This window comes from Pinus tabuliformis, chromosome 1_2 (assembly GCF_031772625.1).
Source record: "Pinus tabuliformis cultivar Carrire ecotype Pingquan chromosome 1_2, CPIR1, whole genome shotgun sequence".
Taxonomy (NCBI): Eukaryota; Viridiplantae; Streptophyta; class Pinopsida; order Pinales; family Pinaceae; genus Pinus; species Pinus tabuliformis.
In genome coordinates, this window is record NC_142298.1 from 304,395,181 (window position 1) to 304,405,440 (window position 10,260).

Sequence of the window (10,260 nt, forward strand, 5' to 3'; positions counted from 1 at the left end):
TGCTTGTGCATATTTTTGTATGGATGCTATAGAACTTGTTGAGGAATATGTGGGTAGTTATTTTAATGGTGCTAATGGACCTGTTGGATCTCCACATCCTAAAAGGAAACTCATGGAAAGTTTTTGTGCAATCTTGTTTGGCAACGAATTTTGGAAAATAAGAAGGCTTCTCTGTGGAAATGATTTTACAACAAGATCTTGTTGTAGCCTTAAGACTGATATTGATGCTTCCACATACATCAATAATATTTCGGGATACACACACTTTGATGATACTTCTTTTTAGAAGAGGACTACATAGGGGTCCTTCATTGATATTATATTTTCATAAATTCATCACATTTTTAGTTTTATTATTTAAATGCAATATGACCAATGTGACTTGTTTGCAGGTAAAGAAAGGGAGCAAGAATGTTTATCTATGCAGAGGAATTAAGTTTTCTCAAAGAAGCTACATAATTAGGGTTTCAACAAGACCAAAAACCGGTTCCACTCAAGATCCTAGAACTTGTTGGAAATATCAAGAACACAACCGTAGAGGATGGTTGGATGCAAGTAAGGCACAATAGAAGGCGGTTCAAAAGTTAACACAAGTCTCCACGGTTTCACAACAACATTAGTGATAAGAACCCTGGGGTTTCACAAAACCTTCTTTATTCTCCTCACGACCTCTCTTATGTCATATGTAAATATTTCTCATCACAATGCCAACAACCATGCTGAGATGAATTAGACATGTAATAGTAATTGAACATGAGAGAATAGTGAGAAAGGTCAAGAGTCATGAAGGTAGATGAAAGGTCACAAGAGGAGGTGAACAGTCACCCTCCTCACCTTTATAAGTAGACCCTCATGCTTCATTTAGGGGGAATTTAGTGCTTGAGATTAGAGTAGGATTACATAGGTTATTTGTGCTTGAAGAGCTAGAGGCACTCAACTCTTGGCATCTAGTAGGGTGAGATAGGGTGAAGCTAGGGTTTTGCATCACATAATGGTATGAGAAACCCATGTTCCACTATTGGGATTTGATGAATCGTAAGATATGTACTTGTATTTGCAGCAACAATAATAAGAAGTTCTTCATTTCTAGCACGGATTCCCCTGCTTACTCATAGTTATTGTATTGGTTGTCTGGTGTTTTCATTGTATTTCTATGTGTACTTTCATAGTGGAAATATGTTATGGACTAGTTTGTAGTTGTTGTATGTATCTTTTATTTCAAATATATGCCTACTTATCTGACGCCGTGTCAATGATCTATTGTGAACTAATTTGAAATTAACCTTTGGCATGTTTTTGTTTATGTATGTCTAAGGTGGTTTTGGCTCACTGAACCTTCTCATGACATACTTCTTCTTATGGTTGTTCTAACCTTCTTGTATCTCCTTTTGCAGTCTATCAATCTTGGTTTGATCTTATCCTATTATTTGGGCATTTCATTCTTACACTCACTCTGATATATTTCATTTGACATCCAATAATGAAACATTCATGGTGGCAGTTGGGCCCACATACTAGATGGGGCTCCTATTCTAAACAATGTGATAGGGGCACCCATTACCGTCAACATATTTTGGCACTAGAAGGAGGGCATATGACAAGTTGATTCCTTGGAGCCTGCATTTTAGTTTCATATCTTTAAATGGATTTGTCCCAAATATCTACCTGAGGGTGTTTTTCTAAAATCATTAATCTTTTTATCCCCGCATAAATAATCTATCACTTGCCGCAGTTTAAGTTTTATGGTGAGGATTGAACAACGATATTTGGAAACATGCTTCAAGTTATTCATTTATTGGTATGTTTTCCACCCTCAATCTAGAAGATTGCATGAAGCAATGGTGCCACACATTACCAGTTGCTTCAATCCATTCGTTCGAGCAATTCATCAACGAGCTCTATCAAGCCTTTGATATGTATGATTTTCAAGATGGGTTTAAAAGGATAAATCAACTTAGGATGAATCCTGAAGAACCACTAGAGTATTTTGCTAGTAGGTTTGTCCATATTTGTTGTGAATTTCCTGAAATAAACATGGACTAGATGTATTTAAGTGGGAAATTTCAGTGATTAGTTTACGTTTCTCTGCAACATTCTTAATTCGAAACGAATCTTGATCCTCATGGTAATCTCCATGTTACAAATTGGCCAAATCTCATCCCTAATTTTGTCTTGCCTATTTCTTTGAGTCAAGAAAATCCTCAAGCTTCTGGGGAAGAAATTATCACTTGCTTAACTCTGCATCCTCCTTCATCTTCAATACCTAATGATTTTTTTTTTTGTTAACCATTTAGATGATGAAGAATGTTTGTAGGGAAAGGAATCAAGTTGTCTAGATCCAAAACCTTTCATACATCCCGTTGAAATTGGAAAGCTAGAGGATCTAGTTGGAATAACACTTCTTCTTTTTGATAACATTCAACTTGAGTCTGTTAATTATGTTCCTGAATCTATCCCCAAGTATCCTCATATTATGCTCCCTCCTTCATTTGATGGCCATAACCTAAGTCATCTCTTAGATAATACTAAAGCAGTAACCCTTTCCACGGAGCATGATGTAGGAATCAGTCTTTTGTTGCTAAATCAAAATATTGGATCAATTTTGGTTCAGAGTCATGCTTATTCTAGGGATCCTTTACACTCTCCCTCATCCACAACCTTATGACAAATATTTGTACTAGATGAAAATCAATGCTCAATCAATTCCACGAAGCATAACATGTGTGTTGATTCATTAATTTCTCAAATTGACATCAATGTTTAGGGTCTGAGCTCTGAGCTAAATTTGGTTGAAACCAAGGCCCCTTCATCTGAACATTTTCATACATTGTACCCTTATTTATTTCATGATTCTACTATACTAGCCGGTTTTTTCAAACCATTCAGATCTTTGTCCTACTGTTTTTTATTGCAATCATGTACATGACAATGATGTTTCACAGTCATTGTATGAGGATTTTGAATCACTGGCTCATGATCCATTCAATCAACAATCTCTAACAGGTGAAGAATAAGACCTTACATCTCGGAAAATTCAAGATGGTACTTTGATTGATTCATCTTCATTCCTATCCCTTGAAGAATCTCAGGTGTCAGATATCCCATCTGATCAAATCAGTGACTTTGACAACTATCACCAAATTAATGATGTATTCACTTATAATACTGATGATGGTTTTCCATGTTCGCTTATTGACCTCACTAAGCCACCGAGACATTGAGATTCGATGATAAACCTTTTTAGGGTTCAAGGACTCGTCATGAAGTTGAGGCACTTCAACTTCCACTGATGGTTATGTCAGGTTCTCATGATCCTGATGAGATTCCTAAACTAGGTCCAATTAGGGTTTCCTCACATGATTTTCATATCAACACTATCTTACCCGATGAAATATAATTTTCAAAGGATTATGATATGCAATACTCTTTGCACCCTAACTTGTTTGAAGAAAGTACACCAACCATTATTTCAAGTCCTTATGATTCTTACCTAGCTAGTGTAGATTGGGATCAAGTAATATCTGGCATTGGCTCACAGTCAACTATATGCAAAAGAAAAAATCACATGAATCTTCCGTTTCCCAAGGCTCATATGGTTAATTCACCTCCTTCTTGAGAATATGAAGAATATGTTCTTTTCAACTACTAACCTGTCAGTATTCGAACATCTGATCAAATCAACAATATATTCACTCATGGTTGTCTTGTCACAGATAATGATGACCATATGCAATCACATATTGATCTTACGAAACCACTGATATTTTATGACCTAATGTTTGAGAGTTCATAGATTTGACAGGACGATGAGGCACTTCAACTTCCACTGATGGTTATGTCAGGTACTCACATCCTTGACGAAATCCATGAACAACTTCAAATAAGGGTGTTTGTGCTTGAATCCTCTGGTATCTTAGTTGCACCTGGCAAACACCCATCTTTTCAAAGTCATCAAGTTTATCATCCTCAATACCATGATAGGATTGTTGAATGGTTTGAAGGATATTATCCGACAAATTCCTTTGCAAGCGGGCGACATCTTGCCTCACTTGCATTGAATTCAGGGTTAAGCATGAATGAATACGTGTCATGGATGGATGATCATGGTTTTCAAGTTTATAATTTTTTTTACTATGATTAGATTGCAGATTAGCTTACACAATATAAGCTGGCACATTTTCTTATAATAGGATGTGACCTTCTTGCTTTTGTGTAGGTTTCACGGGAAAACATTGTTTTTTTGTACAATTCCTTATACTGATTCTAATTGCTAACTTCTTTATTTTGCAAGTCAAGAACTGTTGTAGTGGCTACATTGGAAGTTTGATTTGAAAAGATCCAACCTCCTCTCTAGTTAATTTAGGGTTTAGGTATAGGCTAGTTAGGGTTTTCTAATTAAGGTTTACTTGTCAAAGTTTTCTAATTAGGGTTCACTTCTCCGGATTTGTTTTATGGTTTAGATATGCTTGTCTATGTTTTCTTTATTATAGTTAGTTTAGTTTGTTGCACCATATTATGCTTATAGCTTGCATTCATATTCATGCATTGATCATTGATGCATGACATTCATGAAATATCTACAAATGCAATGCATGGGTATTTTAATTTCATTTAGTTGATTTCTTCCTTGCATTTACATAGAATTGTGTTGCATTGTAGCCCTTCTTGTTGCATTACATCATGCATTCATCTTCTTGCATAACATACATTGGCTTTTTACCTAGCCTTGCATTTATTTTTTGCTGCAAGCCACCACATGACCCATTGCAAGCTTGGAGCCTTTCAAACCTTCGGTGTTGTGATGAGATTTCTTAATATTGTTTACACGTGCTCAAATCCTAAAGGAATATTGCTTTGGCCTCTTCACACATGATGAAACCCTAGAAAAGTTTCTTCGTCACTTTAATATAATATTAAAACCTTAACCCTAATGATTGCCTATGGCTATGTCACCTGCTACAAGAGGTAGCCTCTCATAGAACCAGTGACCAAAACTGCATCCATAAAATGTCTCCTATCATTCTATCTCATTAACAAGAAAAATACGAGCAGGTACCCGTGGGGAACCTTAATTAGTTAAAATGACCTATATTCGTAACATGGAATCTATTTCTGGTTTGGTCTTGGATGTTTCTCGGTGTGTTTTCATTGTTCACCTATCAATTGGAGATATGATGTGGAAGCAAGGCATGAGAGTAAACCTAAATCGAAATATATTTCAATTTCTGCCAAACAAGAAACAACCTCTATTGCCCATAAAATAAGTTAGGATACCTTATCTACCCTTGTGCAATAAATTCCCAATAAATAATGCCAATGTGCACATGAAATAAAAATCAATTAAATAAAGGGTAAAGGATTGAGAAATATTTCTTGCGCAGAGAGTTAATGCAACGAATCTCCCAGGGTACTGACCAAGCTTGTTGGTAGTAGAGAAATGTTTGTGATTTCTTGAAGTGATTCAATCGGAGTTTTTTCCAAGACTATTGGTGGTGGAGCAACACTAGACACCTATTTTAAAATTCTTAATACAATAAGCTCTCTACCCTTTTCTCTGCATCATGATTAACTACTAGCATCTGTGAACTTCTGATGTGGTGTTTAATGACAAACGAAACCTAGCTGAGGCATGGGGGAAGGGAATATTTGTAAAAGGTAAAGCAACCCTAGGATTACCCATAATACCTGGTTCAATACTTCGTTGTGCCATTCACAAGAATTGATCTATTGTAAGGACATAACCAGAGAAGTTGGATTGTACCAGTGGTTCGCCAATTTTTGTAGTCGTTACAACATAACCCAAAATTTAGGGTTCCTCTCTACTTGCTTAAGGCCTTAAGGGTTATGATCATGTTTCAGATTAATTTGTCTCCGTATGACCTCTTTCCTATTGAGCCCTATCGATGGCCACACATACATGGTACATGTTTTCTTGATTATTTTGACTTACCTCGGAGCTTGATCACATTGAGGCATTAAGGTTTATGAGAGTACCTCATGTTAGTAACTTTACCTCGCCATGGTTCCCATCCTTTTTCAAATTCACTAAGGTTGCTAAAAATTTCACCTTGTTCACGCTCCCTTGAAACCCTAGATCACCACAATCAAAGATTTGATCATGTGTAGTCTCATTGCAACCTTTAGGGTGCGGTTCAATAGACATTGCATGGCGCATATATTATATTTCAAAATCACATGACATAATTGTCAAGACTATTTACACGGTTGTTTACTTGCTTGAGTTTCAAGCCCATGGTGCATGGAAGATTAAATCTCTTAGATTCTTCTGCATACTTTCATGCATCCTAGATTTTAATTTTAAAACCATAAAACATTATTTAATTAATCTATTGTTACATGGTGAATTGCAGGGCAAAGCAAGTGGGTAACCCGTTCAAAGGGGAAATGTATATATAAGATGTTACACATGACAAAGGGGCAGGGTATTTTAATGAATGATATCAATGTTAGCTCATTATAAAAGGTGATGGGGACCACAACTCAATATTTTAAATAAAGCAAGTGTTCTTTTAATGCAACTAGATATCAAAGAAGTATGTTTTACAAATCTCCAAAATACAAGGCCTTGTATACTTTAAAGCTACCTTGAAATGATGCTTTGCAAGGAATGCATATGACAAAAAAATATAAGTAGCCAATGAATGAGAGTGCATGAGATTGACATTATATATTATTGATGCTGCCTTCATTCCACATATGCATTCCCTTAACATACATTGGTGTCGGGACTATATTACAAGGAGACGTGCTATATGGCAACACTAAAAAAGCACAACATTACACCACAACTATTATAAAGGATAAAAAAAGGATCATGGTGAGAGTGACCCTTGTAATATGAGGTTGAAGCATATCAAGACACCATGCTAGTATGGTGAAGCAATACAAGTACACTCCAATAACAATCCATGCACTGCCACTTTAAGAGAAAATATACTATTTCAAAAGCCCCTTGAATAGTGCACTAATATGTCGAACCATCTAAAGAAGGCGTATAATGTCCTCAAGGCAAAGGATCACGTGCAAAAAGAAGGATCATATATCTTTTTCTCAAAATGAAACTTGAGGTGAATCTTATTAATGCATATCTAGGGGAGGGATGGAAAGGCCAAAGTCAGGAGAAAATAAAGTCAGAAAAGGAATTACAGAGAGATAAAAATCAAATTCTACAATGCAAACTTGGAATTTGTGAAGTAGTTCATCAACTTGATATTTTAAGTTATGAAAGATCTATTGTAGATGTCGTTATTGTTCTACAAGGGTGTGTATTTCATGGACATATATTTTGTGCAAAATGTAAACTAAAAGATGTTATTCCAGGACATAATATTGTGTGATGGGGCTTGCAATCGTGGCTTCCTTCATAAATGTCTAGATTCGCCTGTGGCTACTTAAAACACGGTCTGGAGTTTAAAGGTGTGTATTTCATGGACATATATTTTGTGCAAAATGTAAACTGAAAGATGTTATTCCAGGAGATAATATTGTGTGATGGGGCTTGCAATCGTGGCTTCCTTCATAAATGTCTAGATTCACCTGTGGCTACTTAAAACACGGTCTGGAGTTTTAAGCAAAGGATATATAACATTATTTTCCATTGATTTTAGGAAGGTAAAATGAATGCTTTAATCACGAATAATGAACCTTGTGCAGTGGGGTTGAATGCCATTCATTGTTTATAGACTCCCAGTTCCTCCCGGAGATCAGGGTTGGCATTGTAAAGTTTGTGAAAGTAAGTTTGAGAGTTTGGAAGTGATAAATGCTCATTTGGGCACCCAATTTAAGGATTAATAATCGTTGGGAGCAATTTTTTGTTGAATCTATGAATGGTGAAAGTGTAGCTAATGGGAATGGGGAAGAATAGCCTTCAAATGATTCATAAGATGATGAATATGATTTCGAGAAACAATATATTAGAGATGAAATGGGATATGATAATAATACGAGTGATTATAGAAAGTCAAATGGATGGTCAAAATCATATATTGAAATTGGAAATGAATAAAATGTGTCCTTAACAGATAATCTAAATGAATAAATCTCTAAGGGAAGGAAAAGGAGCAGAGACACTAATAAAAAAATGGAAAAGAATCTATGATATATCTAGATAGTGATGAGAATGATGACTCAGACATGCTAGTTTCGGGAAGAAGGCAATGAAGAGATGTTGATTATGAAAGTTGCATGACGAAATATTTGGAAAAGATGGATCTTGTCAAGATGAAATATGTAAAGATGAAGATTGGGGGACCCGATAGGAGGTGTAGAAGAGGGAAACAACCAGATGAAAATACCACAAAAGATTCTTCAAATGAAGAGAAAGAGCATGTTAGAAAAGAAGCAGATGAGAAAGTAGTAGAGCACGCAGAGTGTTCATAATGTAACATAAAGGATAAAAAAATATTGTTAGACTGCCACTCATAGGTCACTAATTGCACTTGCAATCCTTAGAGGCATGATCCAGAAAGTGTGACCAACTATGGATTGTGACTATGCGACTAGGTCACAAAATCACAGTCATAAGCCTCATCCATGTAGCTAGGGTTTGTGATTTGTCTATATTGCGACTCTGTGACCCCTCTCCAAGTCGCTAGGTCACAAAACAACACTCGAAAGAAGCCTGTGACCTATGTGACCCTCTATATTTTGCAAATATGCAACCTTTTTCCAGGTTGCAAGATCGCAATGGAGGCCCCCAACACCATGACCTGAAAATGTGACCTCCACTAAGTAATGACCCTGCGACCTACTCTGGATGATGAAATGTGACCTGGATTATGCAATTTTTTACCTCCTGCGATTTACATCTGCAGAGCTTCCAGGCATAAAGGAATTTGGTCATTTATTGACATGTTCGATAATTTTGGTTGTGAGATTTTCTAATAAGGCTCATATCCTTGCAATGAACCCAAGAGATAATTTGGAAGAAACAGAAATAAAGGTTTTATCTGTGATTCTGGCTTGTTTAGCTAAGTTACTTGTGAAGCAACATGAAGCAGGCCTTATTACTTGAAGTTGGCAATGATTTTGCAAGGATTCCCATGTTTTCCATATTGTAGGCATGAACCAAGGTAGCCCATCTTTGAAAAAATTAACTTGTAAAATGGGGAGAATCATAGATACCACCCACGATCAGATTTGTGGGTCAGGTGCTTATGCATATTTTTGTATGGATATTATAGATGTTGCAGACGAATATGTGGGTAGCTATTGCAATGATGCCAATGGATCTGTTGGCTCTCCACATACTACAAGGACACTCATGGAAAGTTTTTGTGCAATCTTGTTTGGAAACAAGTTTTGGAGAATAAGAGGAATTATGTGTAGAAATTATTTTACAACAAGATATTGTAGTAGCGTTGAGACTGATATTGATGTTTCCACATACATCAATAATACTTCGAGCTACACATACTTTTATGATATTTATTTTTAGAATAGTGACTACACAGGGGTCCCGCATTGATATTCTCTTTTCATATATTCATCACATTTCTAGTTTTATTCTTTAAATGCAATATGACCAATGTGACTTGTTTTCTGGTAAAGAAAGGGAGAAAGCATGTTGATCTATGCATAGGAATTAAGGTTTATCACAAAAGTTGTGCAACTAGGGTTTCGACAAGACCAAATGTTGGATCCACTCAGGATCTTAGAACTTTTTGGCTATATCAAGAATACAACAATAGAGGATGGTTAAATGTAAGTGAGGCAGAATAACAGGCAATTCAACAGTTTGTGCAAGTATCCACAGTTTCATAGAAATATTAGAAACAAGAACCCTAGGGTTTCTCATAACCTTCTTTATTCTCCCCATGACCTCTCTTCTATCATATGTAAATATTTATCATCACAATGCCAGTAGCCATGCTGAGATGAATTAGACATGTAATAGTCATTGAACATGAGAGAATAGTGAGAAAGGTAAAAAGTCATGAAGGTAGATGAAAGGCCACAGGAGGATGTGAAAGGTCACCCTACTCACCTTTATAAGTATACCCTCATGCCTCATTTAGGGGGGAATTTAACACTTGAGATTAGACTAGGAGTACACAGTTTATTTGTGCTTGAAGAGCTAGCGACACTCAACTCTTGGCATCTAGTAGGGTGAGTTAGGGTTTTGCATCACATAATGGTATGAGCAACCCATGTTCCACTATTGGCTTTGATGAATTGTAAGATATGTACTTTTATTTGCAGCAACAATAATAAGAAGTTCCTCATTTATATAACTGATTC